Below are 25620 nucleotides of genomic sequence, written 5' to 3' on the forward strand. Positions count from 1 at the left end.
GTTGCCTGGAGCTAGTAGTATGTAATAGAATTTATCACTGGGCTGAAATTCTTGTACTCCTTCTTCCTTCCTTCTCTTAAATTGGGTCACTTCTGGTCTCGTAGAGTACATCATAAGCAAGAATTTGTTACTTCAAAGAGGCGAATCTATCATGAACACAGAGTAGAGACAATGGGGGATGGGCTGATACAAAATGCTTAAAGGGGAAGAGATAGCAGCAGCTAGTGTAATACAGAAAATAGTAACAAATAAAGTAAAAGCAATTATGTAGCTGAATAAGAAATTTTGAAAGCGAAATTACTTTTAGTTATTAAAAAATAAATAAATAGATAAACGAAAAAATAGATAAAGTATATTTTTAGAAATTAAGAAAATCTCGAACGCTATAGGATAACTGTGAAAGCAACTGTTCTCACTCGACGCTTCAATATCTGTTTATAAAAATATCTCACAAATAAATAACGGGTTACATGAAAGACGTCAAAATGATGATTTGAAATTTTGCTACAAGCCCAACAAATTTGAGAGGCGGGGTAAGTCGATTAAATCGACCCCAGTGCTCGACTAGTACTTATTTTATCGACTCTGCGTGTGTGAAATGCAAAGTTAGCCTATGAACTCAAAACGTAAATATGGATGAAATGATGCTAAGCATTTTGCCAACGATTCTGTCAGTTCACCGCTTTAAATAATAATACTTTACGATAAATAATAATACTTTTTAACGTTGGTATAAGAGAAGCAAGTTTTAGAGGAGCAAGCAAGTCGATTTTAAACTTCAGCGGAATTTGAACTCATTTAATAACATCTGTGGAGGCGCGTGGCTTAATGGGTAGGGTGTCAGCATCATGATCGTAAAATTGTGTTTTCGATTCCTGGACCGGGTGACGCGTTGTGTTCTTGAGCAAAACACTTCTTTTCACGTTGCTCCAGTCCACTCAGCTGGTAAAAATGAGTAACGCTGCGATGGATTGGCGTCCCGTCCAGCTGGGGAACACATAGCTCATAGAAACCGGGAAACTGGGCCCATGAGCCTGGCTAGGCCTTAAAAGGGCGCATTTGTGGAGGCGCGTTGCTTAGTGGTTTGTGTGTCAGCATCATGATCGTAAGATTGTGGTTTCGATTCCTGGACCGGGCGACGCGTTGTGTTCTTGAGCAAAACACTTCATTTTACGTTGCTCCAGTCCACTCAGCTGGCAAAAATGAGTAACGCTGCGATGGACTGGCGTCCCGTCCAGCTGGGGAACACATACGGCATTAAAACCGGGAGGCCGGGCTCATGAGCCTGGCTAGGCCTTAAAAGGGCGCATTTATTTATTATTAAGTGCATGTAGAAATACCACTAAACATATTTGGCCAATGCGAAAAATATTCTGTCTGTTCATAGTTTTAATAATAGAAATAATACTAGTAATATTATTAAATAATATTATAGATGGGCTGGTAAATTAAGCGCCTATAGCGTACGGCGTACAGGTGTGTCGTATAGCTCGCGCTTGCGGCTGGGGTTACGCTTAAATTCAAGACTTCAGAAAAATATTAAGGTTTCCTTTTTAGACATGTGATTTTCCACTGGTCTGTCTTTATGTTTTCAATGGTCTACAGAGACTTGCACCCGGTTTCCCAAATTCTAGACCGGACACCGGTTCAACATACGATTTGCTCATTGTGTCAGTTGAGTTGCTTGGGGAAACGTGAAATATTCGACAATGCTAACCTTTTGAATCCATCCGATAGGTGTTCACACCGCATTTAAATGCTTTCACCGTAATAGGGCAGACAAAAGGCTATTTATAAAGGCTTCGACTACAGATACATCACATGGGATCAAATTGGATATCTCATGATTGCGCTACAGTTCTTAGAGTTTTTTGTGTCCAGACAAACGCACTCTATCCATATCTATCTATCTATCTATCTATCTATCTATCTATCTATCTATCTATCTATCTATCTATCTATCTATCTATCTATCTATCTCTATCTATCTATCTATCTACCTACCTACCCGCCTCAATCTATCTATCTATATATCTATCTGTCTATCTGTCATTGTATATTCTCGTTCTCTGTGTGTGTGTAAATGTGTATATATATATTGAGAGAGAGAGAGGGAAAGAGAGAAAGAGATACTGTGTTGGTGTAAGTGAGAGAGAGAGAGAGAGAAAGAGAAAGAGTTTCTGTAAATATGAGAAAGATTTCAAATTCGATAATGTCATAAAGAAAATATGCGATCGTGTCGAAGTTTACTTATTATGTTATGGATTAATCACTTTTCTAATGATGCAGAACTAATTTAAGCATAGTTATCGTATGCAGCAACTAAACAATATCGCGTTTCAGGTGATGAATGTAACTGTCAAAAAGGTATAAAATTGAACTCAGCATAGATTTAACCTCTACTAAACCTCAACGCGATATCTTACTGAAATCCAAGAATATATTATATATGTGAATATGGGAAGCACTCCTTCGGTTACGACGATGAGGGTTCCGGTTGATCCGAATCAACGGAACAGCCTGCTCGTGAAATTAACATGTAAGTGGCTGAGCACTCCACAGACACGTGCACCCTTAACGTCGTTCTCGGGGATATTCAGCGTGACACAGAGAGTGACAAGGCCGGCCTCATGAAATACAGGTACAACAGAAACAGGAAGTAAGAGTGAGAGAAAGTTGTGGTGAAAGAATACAGCAGGGATCACCACCATCCCCTGCCGGAGCCTCGTGGAGCTTTTAGGTGTTTTCGCTCAATAAACACTCACAACGCCCGGTCTGGGAATCGAAACCGCGATCCTATGACCGCGAGTCCGCTGCTCTAACTACTAGGCCATTGCGCCTCCACAGAAATGGCATATATTTGAATACTAAAGACAAATATAGGGATATCAAATACAACATAATTTCTGGGCCATTGCGCCTCCACATATGAATATAACGTCTACTTAAACACGAAACTGAACTCCAAGAATATATTATATATATGAATATAACCTCTACTTAAACACGAAACCTCAGAGTGGTAAATCACGGAACATACTTCAGACGAAATTTGTGATATAGAAATTCCAATGTAGATATGTAAATCTTCATCACCTTAGCTGTTGCATCGGTCACAGAAGAACGACCTTCTTTCGTCGATTGGTCATGCATTTACAATAAATAACCGTTACAACTCACTAGAATACTGTAGACCGGAGAAAAATAGAAAGGCGTTACTTAATGCTAAATAATTACACTAAAAATAAGTGTGATTATGTAGACTTTACTGTAATTTTATTGTGTAACTATGAGAAGTTTACTAATACTTTACTACCGATAACAATTCAACACACAGATATAACCACATATAACATAAACTATGAAATCTAACAAATCGAGATGTTATCCAATGTTAGTTCTTACGATGCTTTGCTAACTTCTATAACGGAAGAGTACAACATGCCGTAAATACTGTATGCATTCTGCTGAAGTCTTTGAACGTTAATAGTCTATTGACAGTTAGAAAATCATAACCAGAAAGGAATAATAAGGAAACGTGAACAGTTATATCAACTTGAACACAGTAAAGTTCTATAAAAATGCGGCTTTTTATATTTATATTTTTCAAAATTAAGATAAACAAAGTTCTTTTTTAATGTAAAATATACTCTCCTTCATTTTCTACAATGCTCTTCCATCTCTCTTGTAACTTGCAAGGCCCGTCTTCCAAAATTCATTTGTCCGTGACAAAAATATACTCCCCCAGTACAGTTTTCAAATTGTCTAAAGAAATTAAATATTTTTCCGTCCAAAGGATTTTAAAGAATGCGGAAAAAATGATAATCAGATGGGGCAATGTTCAGAGAATATGATGGGTGGGGGATCGTTTCCTATTCAAACTGCGTCAGCTTTTGGAATGTCATCCTCGTTGTATGTATGTATATCTATCTATCTATCTATCTATCTATCTATCTATCTATCTATCTATCTATCTATCTATCTATCTATCTATCTATCTATCTATCTATCTTCTATCTATCTATCTATATATATATATATATATATATATATATATAATATATATATATATTATATATATTATATATATATATATATATATATATATATATATATATATATATAATATATATATTATATATATATATATATATATATATATTATATATATATATCTATATATATATATATATATATATATATATATATATATATATATTATATATATATATATCATCTCCAGGGTGCGGTGAATAAACTGTCGTCAAATTACGCAAAAAAGAAAAATAACACGGAAAATCTCATTTTAATTGATATATTAACAAAATTTGCATAACATTATCTTGAAATAATAAAGAATAAATGTAGTAAATAAAATCGCCATTGGCGAAAACCATTGGACTCCAGACAACTAGAATCTCCTGCCACTCTTCTGGACGGTCTCCTTGTTGAAGTTGGTGAATGTTGCCACAATCCTCGCCTTCAGTTCATCTTTGGTTTTACAAGAGTTATGATGGTCTCTAGCTCAACTGCGCTCCACACATTATAATCAAGGGCTTTGAAGTCTTGGCAGATAGGTGGCCAGATGTTAGGGATGACGTGCTTGCAGAAATTGTCTGACAACCATAAATGAGTCCTCCTACTTGTGCAGAGCTCATAAACTCTCCTCAGATTGACACGCAAACACTCTGAAATGTTCGTACTGGAGCTTCCAGCGCGAATGCCAAGCATTACAGCATATCATTTCTAAATTTGTTGCACAGTGAATGGGGTGATAGTGCGCTTTTTCTCATAGACGGTGCCCAACTGATCCTACTATACTGTGCAGCCGATAAAATCAAATACAAACAACGCTCACGCGCGAAATTAAAGTATAATACAACAGCAATTTTACCATCGCACGCTGTATGACTGTATGTGTATATATATATATATATATATACACATGTAAAATATGTTAGATACGCACTTCTTCAATGTGTGTGTGTGGGTCTGTGAGCTAATGTATATATGTATATACAAACATACATGCATACACCTATATTGTATCAATGTTTGGTTTTATTGACAAGTTTATAGTAAATTGAACAATTATACAATACATTTTGTAGAGTACGAATTTATTATTCTTTAACAGAATCATATTGTCTGTTTTCAAATTTTGGCGAGCTAAACTGTCATCGGTTTATGATATATTGAGATAATCTTGGCATTATATAGTCTCTGTTAAGTTCAAATTTTCTGGGTTTGGCGGAGCTCTGTTCAATTAAAATTAAGTTGTAGGGTTGATTGTGATGGAGAGATGTTATGGAACATTTTTATCGATTAAATTTGGTGTTGTTCAAAATTTATACAGGCATGTAGAACTTTGTCAACATATGTGCGTATCAGCTTCAGTTCCTGGGGTTGTTTTTAAGGGCTTTTAAAAAATGCACGTAGGTTTTATTGGTTAGCATGTATGTGAATAGTTGTAGTTGATGTTGATTCTATTTGGATACCAATGGGAGATTTAACCTTTTGCTTTGACAAGTCAGAGGTTAAAGTTCAGAGTTCAGTCCACCTAAAGACTTATGCTCATGGATCCACGCAAGATTACTCCTAATGGCTCTTGTTCTGGTTTCTATAACTTCGGAAAGGGGAACTATGAACTTTTATGCTTCTTTTTTCTTCTCTCTTTCCATTTCCTTATTCTTTTACTCCCTTCCTTTATATTGCCTTCTTATTGATATATGCCATTCTCATTTTTCATATTTTTTCCCCAATTTGACTCTGTTGACAGAATATCCCATATTCGTGGATATCCCAGAAGCAGCTGTAAGATTTTGAATTTCTTCCTATAATAATATTCTATATGAATTGAGATGCTTGCCTTGCCTTAATGTTCGATTTCCTGTTTAAACATTTCATATCCGCTGCATGGGAAATCTACAATGGGTCCATAACAACAGTCTTGACTATAACCTTGGAGCCCCAGTAAAGCGTTACAGCACTTACCTAGCGTACCTAATTGTTTAGATCACTTGTGAAGTAAACCCCCATACTTTCTGTATATATATATATATATATATATATATATATATATATATATATATATATATATGTACATACATTATATATATATATATGTAGCTGGCAAAAATGAGTTGTACTTGTATTTCAAAGGGTCAGCCTTGTCACTCTCTGTGTCACGCTGATTATCCCCGAGAACTACGTTAAGGGTACACGTGTCTGTGGAATGCTCAGCCATTTGCACGTTAATTTCACGAGCAAGCTGTTCCGTTGATCGTATCAGCTGGGACCCTCGTCGTCGTAACCGGCGGAGTCTTTAAGTCTTTAAGAATATATGTAGATACATACATATATATGTATGTATGTATGTATTTATACGTATATATGTATATAACTTTTAGTAAAATTATATATACTTAATATATATTATATATATTATATATATATATATATATATATATATATATATCAACAATCAAGGAACGGCCATAATAGGCCATTCACCCACTAGAATAACAGGCAAAGCTTCAACCGCAAATAAAAATCAATTCCGTAAACAGGAGAAAATTTAAAAAACATTTACCCTGTAATTTCTTATACGATGCACCGTTTCATCTGCTGTTTAATGGTAAACTAACCTGATTAAATTAAATCAGGCCAATCTTCCATAGGCCCTCAGATTCTTCAGTAAGAAATAGCCACAAGTCGGAACAGATATTTTCACGAGGCATTTCCGACCCTGCCAAGGTAATATCTGACCTAAAATTTTCAAATCATCGCACTCGCGCCAAATTTATCGGCAGCAAATAAATATAAGCCGTCGATTCCATTACGGAATTAACCAGAAAATTCATAATTAATCAATATAGGGTGGCAAAAAAAATTTTGTAGAATTTTTTTGCCACCAGCGGCCTAGTGGGAAAAAATTAAATAGTCATAGACCATTTTTAAGTTCAACATCAACAATCAAGGAACGGCCATAATAGGCCATTCACCCACTAGAAATAACAGCCAAAGCTTCAACCGGCTATTTCTTACTGAAGAATCTGAGGGCCTATGGAAGATTGGCCTGATTTAATTTAATCAGGTTAGTTTACCATTAAACAGCAGATGAAACGGTGCATCGTATAAGAAATTACAGGGTAAATGTTTTTTAAATTTTCTCCTGTTTACGGAATTGATTTTTATTTGCGGTTGAAGCTTTGGCTGTTATTTCTAGTGGGTGAATGGCCTATTATGGCCGTTCCTTGATTGTTGATGTTGAACTTAAAAATGGTCTATGACTATTTAATTTTTTCCCACTAGGCCGCTGGTGGCAAAAAAATTCTACAAAATTTTTTTTGCCACCCTATATTGATTAATTATATATATATATATATATATATATATACATATCTATGTACATTTGTAGCATGCACACGCACTCACGCTTGCATGTATATAATCTGCTATGTTTTTTACTGCTTTCACTTATTAAAGCACTGCTAATTTAAGGCACCAATTTCGTGTACAGTAATGCCTCGATTTACGAGTTAATTCGTTGTCGATGAACTCTCGTAATACGAAAATTCGTAAATCTGATAGAAAACTCTTAAAGCCAGGGTCTTGTAAAATGATGTATCACTGTATTTTAGTTAATCAAGTTGCGCGCGTTATACGATTTAGCTTGGTACGAGTGTTATCGATCTTTATATCTGCATACTTAATTAGCGAGTCAAATGAAAACAACACAAACTGCCGTGCAAGTTTTTAGTACAGTTAACACATAAAGGTAGACAGGTGAAAATTTCCTTATATATCTATAAATAAAACGAAGTTCAGCACCGTTGTTTTGTACTAATTGCGTTCAGTGAATCGGTTAACCTGAGGAATTGTATATAGTATGGATGTATTATCTATTAGTATTTTGCCATCTATTGTTTTATTGTATTTAGTATAAAGCCGTGCAGTTGCTCCATGTGTGGCTGTAAATATAACGATTAATACCACGAAGCTGACATCTCACACATTTTCAGTCCAATACATAAATTGCATTGTTTATTTGTAGCTTGTACTCGATTTTATATGCTTGTGGTGTGCTGCTGTGAAGGGTGTTTTTGATTTTACCGTTTTTGTAATACATTAATAGTGTCAGTCTCTGGTTTTTGTGTGATACAACGGCAGAATTTCTAAATATTTTAGAGGAAGAAATCGGAATAAATACCATCACCACCTTTGATGTAGGAAATCTTTTCACCAATGTCCGAGTATAAGCAGAGATAGAAATTACGTTAGACAAAGTATACAAACACACCAAAATAAAAGCTACCCGTGATACTAGCAAATTTATTGAAAATTAATACTAGTTTTAATGGTTTTATTGTAATCAAGAAATTATTTGAAGACGTATAGATCAAACAGTACAAATAAGATCTAAAATTAAGCATAAAAGCAATGCTAATACGATATAATTCCTCAATGTAAACAGCCAGAAATCAAAACAGCAGATACATTGCATATCTACACATAGGTTCACTTTTCAATATGAAGTGAAGTGTTTAGATAATGTAGCTTTTCGAAAAATTAGGGAGTTGTTTCTGGAACAATTGTTGAATGAATGTTAGATAACATGGTCAACATAATAACGAAAAACACAAACTAGTCTGATATTAGTTATTATTCATTTATTGTACAACTAGCAAAAGGAATTTGGAAACGCATTTCACCAAGAAAAATCCCTATATGAAAAATTTTGGAATTTCAAAGAAAAATAAAATACTTCATTGTGACAAACGAAAATATTTAAAGTAATTCAAAAGAGTTATGTAGTCACAATAGTTTATTTCATAATACGGTCAAGTGTATTACATGTAGAAGTAACAAACAGAATTGGTGGTAATGATGATTTTCAGATAATGATAAAATGTGTGCTTTTTCAATATTTTCTAGTGGAAACGAGAGTTTCAAAGATAAACACAGCATATAAAGGCCACATATAAAAATTGTCGTATGAGTAATACGTTACCTCGATTTTACACGTTTCAGCCACGCACGCACACACACATACACATTTCAATCTGCTGTGTGGACGCCCCCAGACGCTGAAGTAGGCTAGCCCAAACATATATATATAGAGGGAGAAGCATAGACGTCAAGAGGACAGCTGAGTAGCAGAGAAAAGAGAAGAGTTGAGTAGAAGGCATCCGAACGTGCGACATAACACAATCCTTTTCAATATATTTACATAGTAAAAAGTATATGAGTGTTGGCTGCAGTTTACATATTAATATATTAATTTGTCTCAAACGTTAATGGATTACGAAAGGCAGAGATTTGTCAAAATCCGAAGATCGACGACAGAACGTCCTGTGTTGTTATTACGTTTCGCATCTTATTTCGACCAACATTAAAAGCATTTTTCATCATTTCATGTGTCAATAAAAAAAAAAATCCATTCTAATATAGACATCGATATAATCAGCGAAATCCTGTCCCAAGTTGAGTGGCTGTGCACTTATGTTAAATTCAGTTTGGCTCCAGGAATCATTTACTGAATAATATGATATTGTATCACTTAAATGTTGTTAAATATCTAAAGTTTCTCTCAAAATCTATTTGAACTTGGATTCAGAAAGATATTGAAATCAAAATTTAGTTTCAACGTATAATACATATATTATACTATGAAAAGGCTACCATCGCCCGAGAGAATGAATTTATATTAATGTAACCTAAGTTATGCTAAGGACCAGATTCTTTCACACAATCATATTCATAGAAATGATTTTTCTGAATAGCTCGACAGTAATGTTCAATATTTATTCAATAATTTTCTCTTGCAGTATGAAATCAACTCTTTGGTCTACTGACTCCTTATAGGTAAAAATGTTAATTTCTTTTTTTCCATGTAACCATGGAAAATCAAAAACGCTTTCATCCTTCCATAAGTAGGTGGACTAAATTTTCAGAGTATAACCTGATTTATAAAGTAAAACGATATAGCAGATAGTCATCCTCTAATAAGTGTTCTACCGGTGTGTTTAGGACACGGATGATTTATGCAATGAAGATTTTATGAAACTACGGTCGGATACTTTGAATAGAGATTTAGACTATGCTGTATTACTCTGTAAAGCTGAAGGTAGATGTAGATTGCATGTTGTCACTATAATTGATACTGTAGTTGGTAATCCAATTACTGTATGCTTGCTTGTCATCCGCAAATTGTAAGCATATAATGTGATTCACTGTCACCATTTTTCTGTATTCATCTTTAGTTACAACGAGGTAGGCGAGCGAAATATATGAAACAGCGCTAATCGAACTCATAAAGCCACTTTGAAATATATAATCGATAAACGCATTTGGAGAAAGATCTGTTGGTCTTTTAAAATGTACGGGAAAAAACCATATAATATAGTCCCACATCTAAGAAGCATATAAAATCTCCACATTTATGTCTAATTTACGTAGGTAATAAAAGCATTAACTATTTGGCAGAATACAGTTGATTAAGTGTGGAAAGAAAATCTGATAGGGCGGGGGCTCATGAATGCTTCGGTTGGGATGTCACGTGATAAATTAAATATATCGTTGTGTAATCATTGTAGCAAATCAATGTAAAGTATATAAAAACAAGAAAAATAAATTGCTTCGAAATATCTCTGCTGTCACGTGAAGTGATACTGACAATAACTGGATAGGAAATGTGTCTGTCGATAGTATCGTGAACGCCATTAATTATGATGTGGCTTTGCTCACATTTCCTCGTAAGTTTACTAAGTTTTACTAACCAATACTTTAAATTTTAAAACGTTTCAGATAAGGCAAACAATTCTAATTTAGACATAACAATTGTACAATAGGAAAATATGGAACTGGATTTATTGTAAGATAGAATTTAGTACACAATATACAGGGTCTTTCATGTTTATATAGAGCTACGAGTTTGTAAATAAGTTTTTCTTTTATTGAAATATTTCTAAGTAAATGACTGTTGAGGCAAAGTGGATTTAAAGTAAACCAAGGCATATTTAGAGTATAGAATGAAGATGAAATTGAATTAAATAATAAAATACAATTCTTTCTTTTCTTTTATTCTTATACTTATTTCAGTCATTTTTGACTGCGGCCATGCTGGAGCACCACCTTTACTCGAGCAGATTGATCCCAGGATTTATTCTTTGTAAGCCTAGTACTTATTCTATCGTTCTCTTTTGCCAAACCGCTAAATTACGGGGACGTAAACACACACCAGCATCGGTTGTCAAGCCATGTTGGGGGGACAAACACACACACATACATATACATATATATATATATATATATATATATATATATATATATATACGACGGGCTTCTTTCAGTTTCTGTCAACCAAATCCACTCACAAGGCCTTGGTCGGCCAGAGGCTATAGTAGAAGACACTTGTCCAAGGTGCCACGCAGTGGGACTGAACCCGGAACCATGTGGTCGGTAAGCAAGCTACATACCACACAGCCACTCCTGCGCCTATGCAGTTTCACTTGTCCAGTCACATTTTTAGTAGCCATTGACTATTTTCTGAGCCTTCGAGTCTTGTAGGCGGGTGAAACGTAGTTTTACTCAGAATAGAGATTTATTCCAAATGCTTAGATCAGTGTGGACATCGCTAAAAGCACCGCGGTGTGATTTCGTCCAGTTTCCATCTCTCAGGTGTTAGTCACACAGTTCCAGACAACCTGCGGCTACGTTAGAATACACTTGCTCTAAATGCCATGAAACGAAATCGAACCTAAAGTCTAGTAGTTACGAAGCGAATGTAAAAATCGAGCACCCATGTCTTGGCGCGTTTCTAAGCAACACAGTCATGCCCTCACTCGTTTCGTAACGGAGCGAAATATTTTTTACAAATACAGATAAAACTATAGTAAGGAATTTATAATTTGACCATTTTTGCAGTGCATAATGTATACATTCATGCGTTTGTGTCTAGAGTAGATTAAATAGGTTGTCATATTCATGAGAAATACCTCGATATGTGTCCGTTTCCTTAGTCAGAAATACGCAGGATAAAAGCGCAGCTCCTTTACGGCACAGGGACAGGTATACGAAAAATAATTAAATATATACACAAACCAATCATTGACTGGGGTCTGTGAAGTAATATCACAGTGTAGACTGGAAAATAAAATGTTATACAATGCAGATACGTACATAACTGTATATATACATATCTAGTTTTATTTATATTAGAGTAGAAGGAGAAAGGATGATACAAGAGAACATAGAAATAGCGAACTGAGGAGGTAACATATATGTACATACTCACGTAAACGTTACTGTCGTAAAGACTACTGAGCAACGGTTGAAAACACTGCCTTACCAATGTGTGATGTCAAATACAATGAACTGATGTCACCGAAAAGAGTACAATGCACATTGTGGTTAAAAAGGCGCCAACTTCCGGCTGACAGTTTGTCCAAGCGCGTGGGTCTATGAATAAAGAAAAAGAAGTGATGTGGCTTACACTGTATTGATCTCACGTGATTCATGCTGATAAAGGGAAGATTGACATCTAGTAGCCGTCTTGAATTTCACGCAAACATGTTGTTCTCCTCCCGAAATCTGACGTGATGCATTCATTCAAAGTACTCACGAAACTTTCAGCTATATAGAGTTGAATCACAGTATATATATATACATATGTGTATGTGTATGCGTACGTCATTTTGATATATACATACATGCACATACATACATGCGTGTGTGTGATTGGCTTCATAAATTGTTAAGATTTTAAGATATTTTCCTATTTTTTCTTAACACGAAACCAATGGTAGCCTTAAGTTACAAATACAGAAATTCTGTCCACCAGAGCGTCTGACATTTACGTGTATATATATATATATATATATATATATTATATATATATATATATAATATATATATATATATATTATATATATATATATATATATATATTATATATGTGTGTGTGTGTATGTATAAATATATGAATGTAAGTGTGTGTGTATACACGGGTCACACGTTTTCAAATATTCTGTTTCTCATGCTAAGGTAGTCGTCATTTGGATTACCTATCATCTGTGCCGTAGAATCACACTCCAAACCGTACTGACCATCTAGGTTATGAGTAATTATAAAAATAAAATTAATATCAGTTATAAGAAGTTAGTAACATGCAGATATATTAACAGCAGAATAGTGTGCAGGAATATATTCATGGAAGATATAGTCCCATAAATATCAAACACACTCGATTTTATACATACAACATATAGATGCATATATATGTGAAGAATTCGTATTGTAATAGTTGCGAAATTTATAGGAAGGTAAACGTTAGAAATGTTTTTAATGATATCTATATATCTACACTCCTAAGTACTCCCGTCGACCGACCCCGATTATTTGAACATCAAAATAGGACTTGTATTAGGTACATGATATATTTGAGGACAAATAATTCCCTCAGTCTGTTGTAACAATCAGAACTCTGATGAATTTATTGACTAGATTTTAAGAGAATGCAGCGATTTATGTGATATCAAAAATGTTTAATATATATAAAAATAATGTATCCGGCTTATATCGATTGAATCTACAGTAGTATGTTCTAATGTACAAGTCTTTAATATGATCTTCGTTCCTCCTATCAAATAGCGAAAATAACCTTTATTAGCCTTAGTGGTGGACTTCTGAGACTAATAGACTGACTCCAGTGTTTAATGTCTATAGCGTGCTGGAACTTCGTCACTGATTGATTTTCCATCCTGATTTACTCTATATGTTGGTCAGTGAACTTAATTTTGAAATGTCTGGGAAACGTTTTCTACAAGAGTATTACATGTGTTCATTAAACTAAAATGAAGTTTATCTATAAATTCAAATTAAATTATGTCTGGAACGCTTACACTTAATAATGCAAACTATCAGTTGTTGTGGTAATTAAGTTATTCCTGATAATTTGATCTTATGTATCCCAAATACAAAATCACACAAATATTACATAGATAATTTATTAAATGCATAACTAAATTGACTTTCCTTCTTAAACAAATGTCACGATGTAGTAATGCATATAAAGCTTGCTTCAGTATACACATATAATTATTAAAGGCATTCCCGCTATAAAAGGTTGTCTGGAGGAAATTTCCTCTGAAATAAAACAGAAATCTTCAGAGACAAAAGATGAGATATAAGCACGTTGGTAGACTAATAGCCTCACTTACTTTTTGCTATAAGATAGCTAAATCTTTTAACCAGTCGAAATTTGTAATACAATGTATTATTTTTGTGTCTTAATTAGTGGAGAAAGAATAGCTTCCATATCATTTGTTACTCCTCTGACAATTGTAGGTAAGTGTATTTGGCAGGAAGCAAACCACACCACAATAACTACTGCTGAGAGCAAACCACAAAGATATCGAGTTATCAATAGATTGAAAAATTCGGATAGAGACAATCAAGAACCAGGTGTGTTAGCATAGGAGACGGATTATGTGTAATTCTCAGCAGTTATTATTAAACATGAATTAAGTATTAATTATACATCACATAAGGTAACAGCTACGATAATGTCAGTAGGTTTACAAATAGACGAACGTATTACTAAGAATGGTGTTTCGATGGATCGCTTTAGAAAATTAATAATCTCGTTACATATCGCGGTTTCATTAAGATTTTACTTATCTATTAATTGAAACAAAAGGAAAATTACGGTATTTTAAACTATATAAGACTCACACAAGATTAAAGGGTAGTATATTGGGTAAGTTTATAATTTCATGAGAAATAATTTCTATTTCATCTAAATGAAAATAGATTTCTGATAATTACTTGCGTAAGTTTAAATTCTAATAGATTTTTGAGCGATTATAAACTAATTAATTTTTTTCTTCATATTTTTCAAGTATTAAACTCCACTATATGCTGTATACTCTAATAGTTTCAACACTAAATTTAACGTAATGGATATATATAGGTTCAGAAGACGTTATTTAAATTTGGGCTGAGATAAAGAAGCATAACCATCTAACAAATTATTTCTTGGTCCCTGATTTCAGGAAAATAACTTCATAGGCTATGAATTAAGTATAACGAATTTATCGTAAGGTAAAATACTTCAGAAAATATGAGTAAAACTAATATGTTAATTTTAATCAAAGTTGATTTCAAAATATCTTCTTTAATGCTGTTTCGCATTACAGATATTTTTCATCGCCAGTATAGTAGTATAGTAGAAAGTGCCTTGAGATACAAGCTGGTGTATCATATGCTAAATATATGAAACAATATTTTGCGCATTATATTTGAACGTAATACTGTGATTCACTAGATATTTTTGTTTCATTACGAACTATTTTTCTCTCTAATATGTTGTGTATCATATTTCATGGCTAAATTAATTTTGGTTCTTAATTCTCATCGCTGATCCTCTGAGTAATATTGTATTGAATTAAAGTTGAATAAATTAGATATATGATATGGCATTCAAAATCATTTTGGAGTGATTCACCATTCTATGAAAAGTTTGGCACGACAAACGTAAAACAACAATTATCATTTCCAATGTATTGATTCATATTACTATCGCATACATAATATTTGAAAATCCAATTTAAAATATAGTTCGCTCAGTATTATAATATATGGTTAAATGAATCACTATGCTTAGTTTACTGCAATTAAAATTTCGCTCCTCTGGCGATAGACAAAATATACCAGGAAATATATGGAAAACAAGAATTATTAATTACTAATTAAGATGAGACACGCACGCGCGCATACACATACACGAAAACACATACTCCCACAGAAGCTGACCACATTGATGCTGTCGCACACTCTAAAGATGATCTTAGAAGCCTCAAAATTTCAATGCTTGTAAGGAGATGGACCTCCCAGCAAATATCGATAAATCTTATATTTTTATCAACCTTGCCATCGTATGCATTATACAATATGGATGTATGGTAATATGATCATATATTTGTTCATCATAAAGTCGTATATACATTCTGCATAGGAAACAGCAATTTATATGAAAGGCAGATGCATCCCTTGATGACAAAATTGCTAATGTAATTCAAAATACATGAATATGGTTTGGAAAACTATGTTATTAATCTGGTCTGAGGTTTATCTATAAAACCTGACACTGAAATATCCATTTCAAGCAGGCAATGTGTCCTCTTGTATTGGAGCGAAATACGTACACTACTTTTAAAATATTTTAAACGTTCGGAGAATTTTGAATGAAAATGCTTTGACAAATTTTGCATTTATTTTAGAGAGGTCATGCCTCCCATTCTGAGAAAGTAAGGGTTATATCTATCTATCTATCATCCGTTTGTCTGTCTTTTATTTTGCTCTACGTTTAGCTCCTTGTGGGCAATAATGAAATAAATATATCTATCTTTCTATCTATCTATCTATCTATCTCTCTATCTATATTTTATATATATATATATAAAGTTAATCCAAACAAGAAAACACAAAAAAAACACAACAACGCGAGGACGTGGAACAAATATAGTATTGTTGGACGTTCAGGAAAGAAGGGAAGAAGGAGGGTTTAACGTTTCGAGCGGAGCTCTTCGTCGGAAACATAGGAGAAGGAAAGATCCAGAGAAGGGAAGACAGAGGAAAAAAAATCGCCAACGGTACACACGAGGTCACATTTATATATATATATATATATATATGTATATATATATATATATATATATATATATATAATATATATATATATATATATATATATATATATAATATACATATGTATATCTCTATATATAAAAGTAAGGTTGTGTGTCTGTCTACTCCGATTTAGATTCCTAACTACTCCCACATTTTGCGGTGCAGTTTAACCAAAACCGGGTATCTTATAGTCGTGATTCATATCGAGCCCTTCTGTGAATTAGCGCGCGTCTACGATGAGTCTACGATTTTAAAAATAATTTACCATCATTTTTTTGCATTTTAATGCATATTGCTTTTAATATAAGGGAAGTAATTCTCTAAAAATGTCTACGATGAGTTAACGATTTAAAAAAAAATTACTATAATTCTTTTTCCATTTTTAATGCATTTTTTGCTATTTTTGGGCTATAACTCTCTAAAAATGCTTTATAGCTATTTCCCTTACAAACCCGAGCAACGCCGGGCAATACTGCTAGTTTACATATATAGTGAGAGAGAGAGACGGACATGAATGACTATGTATGACCATGAGTTTGTACCTACAAAGTTATCCTCCCAGGCACATGTCTGAGAAAGGTTGTTTATGGAAGAACATCAGTGGCCCATACACACCAGCCTCCTCTCTCCACACCACCGATGCTATCCAAGGGAAAGGCAAAGGCTGATGCAGCAACCTGGTCCGGGAATCTAACTCACTACCTTATGATTGTGAACCAGACGATTTAACCACTGAGTCATGTATATATAAATATATATAATATTAATTAACAGGAGATAGATTCAGTATTAAAATTTTATTGGGTCCAACATATGTTTCGACCGATCAGTCTGGGTCTCATTAGGTATATCGATAACGATATGTTTTACTGCATATTTTTTAGTGTCGGCTGGTTTGTTATATGTCCATCAAGTTACGGAGTGAATAAAACTAAATAATATTACAGAAATTCAAAAAAATTCAAATATTAAAGTGGAAATCTTGCGTTCTAGTTTAGATAATATGACCTAATCAGCTTTCGCTGTCATAACTACTTAGAGGAAAAAGAAAATAGAAGGAAGACGGATGAGCGTTTTTAACTAAATAGAGTGGATCAGCTTGAAATACAGTTCCAAATTCTAGGAAACAACGTACAGCATACATAGGAATCATACGATCGTGAACGCCAAAGCCTAACCACTAGGCCATGCTATATTTTGCAGCTTATATATTAATATTTTCATATGTATGCTTAAATACACGCATACATACAGGGGCGGGATATTTAAGTGTATATAATTTTTAATACACACATTTTATATACAAGCCTATATAATACATACATACCTCGTACCACTGACTGAAACCGATAAAGCTAGTATTGGAACTACTGGTAACCTTGAAATCATGCACGCTTGCTGAAAACAGCTTACCAGTGCGAGCTTTTACAAGGAATAAGGTATGTGACTGTTTCTAACCTCTGTAACGACACTCTACAAAGAGCTAATGTAACAGTAAATGGTAAAAAGAATTACTGGGTTTTTTTTCTGAAAACAAGTGAAACTTTCCATCACAAAAACAATTTTTTTATCGGTTGACTGATATAAGGACTGATCAGCAAAATATTTGTTCGGTGAAGTAATAAGAAAGAGGGCGACTTAGTTTTGGCTCAGAGATCCAGGTGCTTCTGACTAATCAGACACATTTCCAAACAAATGTGTCCCAGAATCCAATGCATCAATGAGCCGAGTGTGTTGAACACACTGACATCAAAATAGGGATATCTTATTACCCTATGACGTACACTAAAACGATCAGCATATTTTGCATCCGAAACTGCTTGGACGCATTAAGAGTAAATACGCAAATGACACTTCATTTTATATTACTATATAAAAAGTAAATTATTTTCATCGGTTGTCATTTAGAAATACTTCTATAAGTATCGGTGGAATGCTCTACTAAAAACGAATAAAATCTTGGTTACCCTTTTTCAAATTTGCATAGAACACTTCTGTATATTTCTCAAAAAGTCTTTTGGAAGTTAATTGAAAAGCTTCCGTAAATTGAATCTAGCTTAATATTTATTGAGGAATCCTCATGAACAGGAAAATCCTTTCTACAACCGACCTATATTTCTGTTATTGTGTGAAAGCATTTTCTAATCGGTTTTGAGAAACCACAGAGATATCGGTCTACTTCATCGCGCAAAACCTCAAATATTATGACATCCAATAGCTAAGAGGTTTTTTGTTTGGTGCCCTCAAATGTCATTTCATCTAGTGAAAGTCCTATGGTGATGGTAGAGTGGCAACATGTGCAGACTTAACCGCCAGTTGGAAGAGCACAGTAAGTTAGCAACCTTCGTTTGTCACTTACACTTCTGCAACGGTGTTGAAGAGAGATCTGAAAAGTTATGAATGGAAAGTTAGAAATACCATTGACAACGAGAAATCACAATTATCTGTGACGATGTAGCAATATACAGAAATAGAAAAGAAAACATAGAGTGACTGTGACACAAAAAAAATGAGAAATACAAGGTTTTAGTAGCAAAATAAAAATTCACTTTACTATAGGCTCAAGACATGAAGTTTTGGAGGAGGAATCTGGTCGATGACCTCGACTTCAGTTCACAGTTCACAATTTTTTTATCGATCCCGAGAGAATTACCGGCAAAGTCGATCTTAGCGGATTTTGAATTGAGAGTGTAGATTCATGCATACACAACCATACACACACATTCTCACGTACGTCTATGCATATAGACAAAAACACATACACACAAACATATGTATATGCATATATAGATACACATGTACACACACACACACACACACACACACACACACACACACACACATAAGCAATAGCACTCGTTAAAAAGCAGTACTTTACTGGAAAGCTTGGAATACGACATCCTGCTAGAACGAAATTAAATTTTCTATTGGTGTTCATGTTGGAAAGACGGTAAGCAAGCAAGACTGTTAACACGTCGGATAAAATGTTTTTTCGGCATTTCGTCCGTTTTTACGTTCTGATTTCAAATTTCGTCGGGGCCGACTTTGTTTTGCATTCATTTGTAATCGATGAAACAAACTCTAGCAAAGTACTATAAGGACCGAAATTCCAGGCCTCGTGTCGGTTGTAGAAAGGATTTTCCTGTTGTAAAGTGACAATGCTTTCTGAGAGAGTTCTCTGAAAGAAGAAAATAGAAAGAATCCGAGAAACAAAGCGATCATATAATAATCTTTAAGCCTACACATTACAATATGCATACATTAAAATATTTGAAGAGAAATGCGTCTGGGAATAATTAAGAATCGTAATAGAGTACGTACTTATCACAGAATATGTTAGTTATTGTATGAGGGGTGGTGGTGAAATGAGAGTTACTGGGAGATGATGGACACCATCATCGATCTTACCGTTTTTCGGAATCAAAATGTAATTGAGAGCCAAAGAACGTATCCCAAATAGTTTGTTATTGACGATCCGCTATAAACATAGTAACTTTTGTTTTAATTACCTATTTCTTTACTACCCACAAGGGACTAAACACAGAGAGGACAAACAAGGACAGACATAGGTATTAAGTCGATTACATCGACCCCAGTGCGTAACTGGTACTTAATTTATCGACCCCGAAAGGATGAAAGGCAAAGTCGACCTCGGCGGAATTTGAACTCACAACGTAACGGCAGACGAAATACCTATTTCTTTATTACCCACAAGGGGCTAAACATAGAAGGAACAAACAAGGACAGACATAGGTATTAAGTCGATTACATCGACTCCAGTGCGTAACTGGTACTTAATTTATCGACCCCGAAAGGATGAAAGGTAAAGTCGACCTCGGCGGAATTTGAACTCACAACGTAACGGCAGACGAAATACCGCTAAGCATTTCGCCCGGCGTGCTAACGTTTCTGCCAGCTCGCCGCCTTTTTAATTACCGGTGTGCTTTTCAGCAAATTATGTCGATTCTCGAGCCACACACACAAGCGTCAACACAGTTTCAGTATCACATGATGTCGATGAAAATATAGCAACTACAGTTAACGTCAATTCTTGTCTACATGAATTAATTTTCGCTCTATTGTGAATTATTGTTTTCCATTCAAACGTTGTAAGCTTTAAAGAGTTGGCAATGCTAGAAATTTTTATTTCTATATTTATACTTATTTTCTATTTGAAGATATATAGTTATTTTTCATTTCTATATTTATGCTTATTTTCCATATATCATATATCTATTTCTTTACTACCCACAAGGTGCTAAACACAGAGGGGACAAACAAGGACAGACAAACGGATTAAGTCGATTATATAGACCCCAGTGCGTAACTGGTGCTTAATTTATCGACCCCGAAAGGATGAAAGGCAAAGTCGACCTCGGCGGAATTTGATCTCAGAACGTAGCGGCAGAAGAAATACGGCTACGCATTTCGCCCGGTGTGCTAACGATTCTGCCAGCCCACCGCCTTTTCCAGCCCACCGCCCTAAATTTTCCATATATCATATATCGTCAATTGTTCGGCGATGGTCCTTCAAGATCAGTTCACGAATCATTGTGACGTTTTCCTTCGTTCGGGTAGTTGCCGGTCGTCGCCCTGAGCGAGGGTGGTATTCAAGCAACAAGTGACCATTCCTAAAGCGGGAAAACCACTCGTAAGCTCGTGTTTTGTACATGACAGCATCCTTGTAAGCTATCTGAAGCATGACAACTGTTTCGGCCACCGTTTTCCCATGCTGTTCCTTGGTTTCAGCCATTGCAAAATTCAACGAACAGGGGAGAAGCACTGCAAAACAAAGACGCATCGAGCGGACGCCGCCAATCGGCAGACTGATGCGTGAAGGTCACATCAAGGGATATCAGGTGATCACATCCGTCTTTCGGCAGAATCCTTAACTACAACGGGCTAGTCTTACAAAGAACTTTTCTGGTTACTTTTGGTACCTCCTTTTATATATCACCCCGGCACTGCCTGGTTGTTATGATCTACAATCCATTATATATATATATATATATATATATTGTATAGAGGGCATTATTACACATAAATGCCTCACACTAAGAGGGACAAAGTCATTACTACCAAAATTACACTAATCATACACTAATCATAGTGTGAGGCATTTATGTGTAATAATGCCCTCTATACAATATAGATATAATTAATTTGTTCAAGAGAAAAAAATTATTTTCGAATTCTTTTCTTTTATGAGGTTTTCACGCTAACTACCTGATAATTTCTTGTTAAGATTCCTTATTAAGAAGTTATCCTTAATTGTTAAATATATATATATATATATATATATATATATATATATATATATATATACACACTCAGTTTTCGAGTTCAAGCGGAACGTACCCAAAACACGCAGTGCATTCCGGCGTTGTCCGGATAGTTGATAACAATAGCACTACGATCAACTGATACTGCAATATATGTCTCTGCTAAGAAAAAATTGATTTGAAATTGTACCAATCAGTGAACACAGTGTGCATCCCGACCAATGAAGGGACATAACCGTGGGTGGACTCACGTGTGTATGTGTCCTTATTTTGCCCTCGCATAGTTACGCGGTGTTGGTGTCTTCATTGAGGTTGTCCATCGCACCACTCGCACTATAGTACACGCTCAGCCACTGTGAAAAATAAGGAGATTGTAGCAAAATCCATACGTCAATAATTTCTTATAGGATAGTGAGGAGAGTGGTATATCAAACAAAGCTTGATTTTACATGCAGTAAAATACTGTATATTCCTCTTTTCACGATTCAGCTGATGTTCTTTGAAATCATACATTACTAATGGCTTAATATTCCAAGAAATAATCAAAAATACGAGATATAGCTGCTTGGCACCAAAAATTCTAACATGGGAAAGTAAAGACGAAATGAAAATATAAGTCTGTTTCCTATTAAAATAAGGACTGAAATATATCAAAATATTGCATATAAACATACTAAAATAAAATTTCATTAGACAGAATATTTTGAATTTACTTCGTTTTATGTACAGAACACTTAATTTTAATTCCTGATCCAGAGTAATTTTGAATTTTCTAATGTTTTATGTTGTCATATGTAATGGAAGTTGTGTAGTCATACTCTAAATTTGACTTCATACACGTCACCTCGTCAAGCTGATTACCTTAGAAATATTTACAACCTTTGTGAATTAGCTAAGTACTTTGTAGATTACGGCAAATATTCCAATGAAAAACTTAAGTCTTATTGACTTATTCGTTATTTTATTATTACGTATGGATTTAATATGTATAAAGACATCTACACTCATATTACTCTCTGTCATCGAATGGAGAAAATAATACTCAGTACATAGGTTAGAGTATATGACTTACTTCAATTGAATTCCTTTCTCACTAGTCAAGTTTCACAATACAGCAAACGTCATGTGAGTACTGCTATTTACTTGGTTATCCTGTGCATGTATATCCCTCAGACTTGAGCAGAATGTGCGTTCTTTCTGGCATACAGAAACATATTTCCTGCGATCTATATGCACCAAAATTGGATTCGTTAGCCGATAAAGCTGTCCCTTAGTTTCTAGATGCGTTTTGATAAAGTCGTGGTGTTCCTGTTGACAGAGAATCTGTGTGATGACTCATAAGTATAATATCTTTCTTGAAATCATCATCACCTGTACCAATGTATTTTTTCTTATCGACCACTCTATTTTTCTGCGATTGATGTGATTTCGACTTTTTATAGTCCTTACTTAGGTCATGCACACTGAACATTTCTATATTTTGGCAAACCTACAAAATATCTACAAATAAAGCATACAAAAAAAAATTACAAACACAGTTACAATTAAGCATTTGTACATTTGTTTACAAACTTTTTCTATTGATTCTTCTCTGATGTTAAACTCTAGGAGAGAATTATCTCAATGACCAGCCAATAAAAAACTGAGGAAAAGAACATGTGGAAGAACAGACAACCCAGTTAACTGGTTGAATTGCGGTAGCATGATATAAGAATTACGACAAAGTATTTCGAAGTACATTATTTACAGTTGACGGATATTTGTCCTCATCTTGTGAGAGAGTATAGACAGGAAGTCGTAAGAATTCATTTTGGTATTTTGTCGGAATATCGTTTGTTGATTCGTGTATAGTTCGTGGAGAGTTTGTTATATTGTTAGGTTGCTGTTACCCTGCTTCGTTATATATAATATTGTCCCTACACAGTTATAGCGTAAACATGTATCGTCATAAATAGTCGCTATACTGCAACAATTGGCGACGCGTAACTACGTTACAATATTATGTTAGCAGCAATAAACCTTACGTATCATAGGTCAAGCTGCTGCCTCTATTATCTAGCATTCCTCAGGTCTGTTATCAAATATGGTTACCGGCAGTACGAAACTTTGTGAGAAAATAAACCTGCTTGAGTTGTGTTTGAAACTGCAGTATCTCAGTTCAATTCAAAACCTTAATTCTTCTTTGCTGGAACATTTTCAGAAAAGCTAATGAGAGGAAGAAATCTTAATTAGAGGACAAAGTTTATTATTTTCTAAAAAAACTCACTTAAGTGTTGTTTCTTGTGTTTTTGGGCAAGTTTGTAGCTTTAAGTTTATTGTATCTCTGCTTGATTTTTGTGCCTAATTTGTAGTTACTTTGTAGCTTTGCCAAAGTATAGAAAGGTTCAATGAGCATGACCTAAAGTCAGTACTATAAACAGCCGAAGACACATCAATAGCAGAAAAATTTATAATGGTTCAAAAGAAAATGTACTTTGGTGAAGGGGATTTCAAGAAAGATATAATAAGTATGAGTCATTACTCAGATTCTCTGTGAAAAGAAACACCACGACATTCAAGCATATTTTGTCTATGAGATCTTTGGTCATTTATGAAGTGTGAGGGCTAGCGTTGTCGTGATGGAAGGAAAAGAACGTGGAAGAATGTAACAGAACAGAAATCCCTAGGAATTGGCTGAATTGTGGTAGCATCGTATATGACTTATGATATAGTATTTCAAATTACATGTATATGTGTGTGCGAGTGTGTGTATATATATATATATATATATGAGTGTGTCTTTATGCGCCTGCGTGTATTTGTGTCCGTGTCAGTATTTGTGTGTGCATAACATGGGTCTGTTTGTTAAGCTGCTTTGAAATATATACTGTTGTCAGTATACATCGGCCCTTTATGTTTGATTATCATCTAGTAGCTCGTGATGAATCATTCCATGCATATACTACCATACACTCGGAAGAATCTTCCTTGGATGTAGGCCAATTCTGAGTTGCTGAGTTGGGTTTCCCCCACATCTGAGTCACTGATATTTTCTTTTAACATTATGGTAAAGTATCCATGTTTCATGTCCTTAATTATCCTGTTGAAAAAAAGGGCATTTGCAGCGCACGATATTGCTATAAGGCGCAGTAGTCAACACGTTGATTAATTGTTCAGAAATCGTTGACTCATATGAAATTATCTAGGGAAAAAGACGTATTCTTATCAATAAAACGTATGACAAAATTATTCGATGGATATGATTGCGCCTTTCACACAATCCTTCCAACTGGAGATAGTTTACTTAAAACGAGCCTTTTTTTTTCCAGTATATTGTGCCAAGACCATTTCTTTCTAGCGACTATTTTCTAAAGTAAGAGAACCTGTCTCCTAATATCTTATAATTCAACGTCTAGATTCACAATCAAGCTGGCTTCTTTCACTCCTATATTTTTCCCTCTTTTCTTATTTCTCCCTCACTCTCAATCTAATCTCTCATCGTTACTGTTTCTATCATACTTCCTTAAACTGTAACTACATTACACATACAATATTTTACTAATATTTACTGATTACAATCATGTCAAATTTCGCTTCAGCTGCATCAGTATTCTATATTACACTACTACAAGCATAGAGTTATTTCTATTTGCGGTTACTTGTACTT

The 25620-nt window shown here is 34.5% G+C and overlaps 1 protein-coding gene across 1 annotated transcript in view; it reads left to right on the forward strand.

The window, feature by feature from the left end:
- LOC115214031 (carbonic anhydrase-related protein 10-like) overlaps positions 1-25620 on the forward strand; it is a 613696-nt gene that overhangs the window by 15835 nt on the left and 572241 nt on the right. The window lies entirely within an intron of this gene.

Source organism: Octopus sinensis, linkage group LG7 (assembly GCF_006345805.1).
Source record: "Octopus sinensis linkage group LG7, ASM634580v1, whole genome shotgun sequence".
NCBI lineage: Eukaryota > Metazoa > Mollusca > Cephalopoda > Octopoda > Octopodidae > Octopus > Octopus sinensis.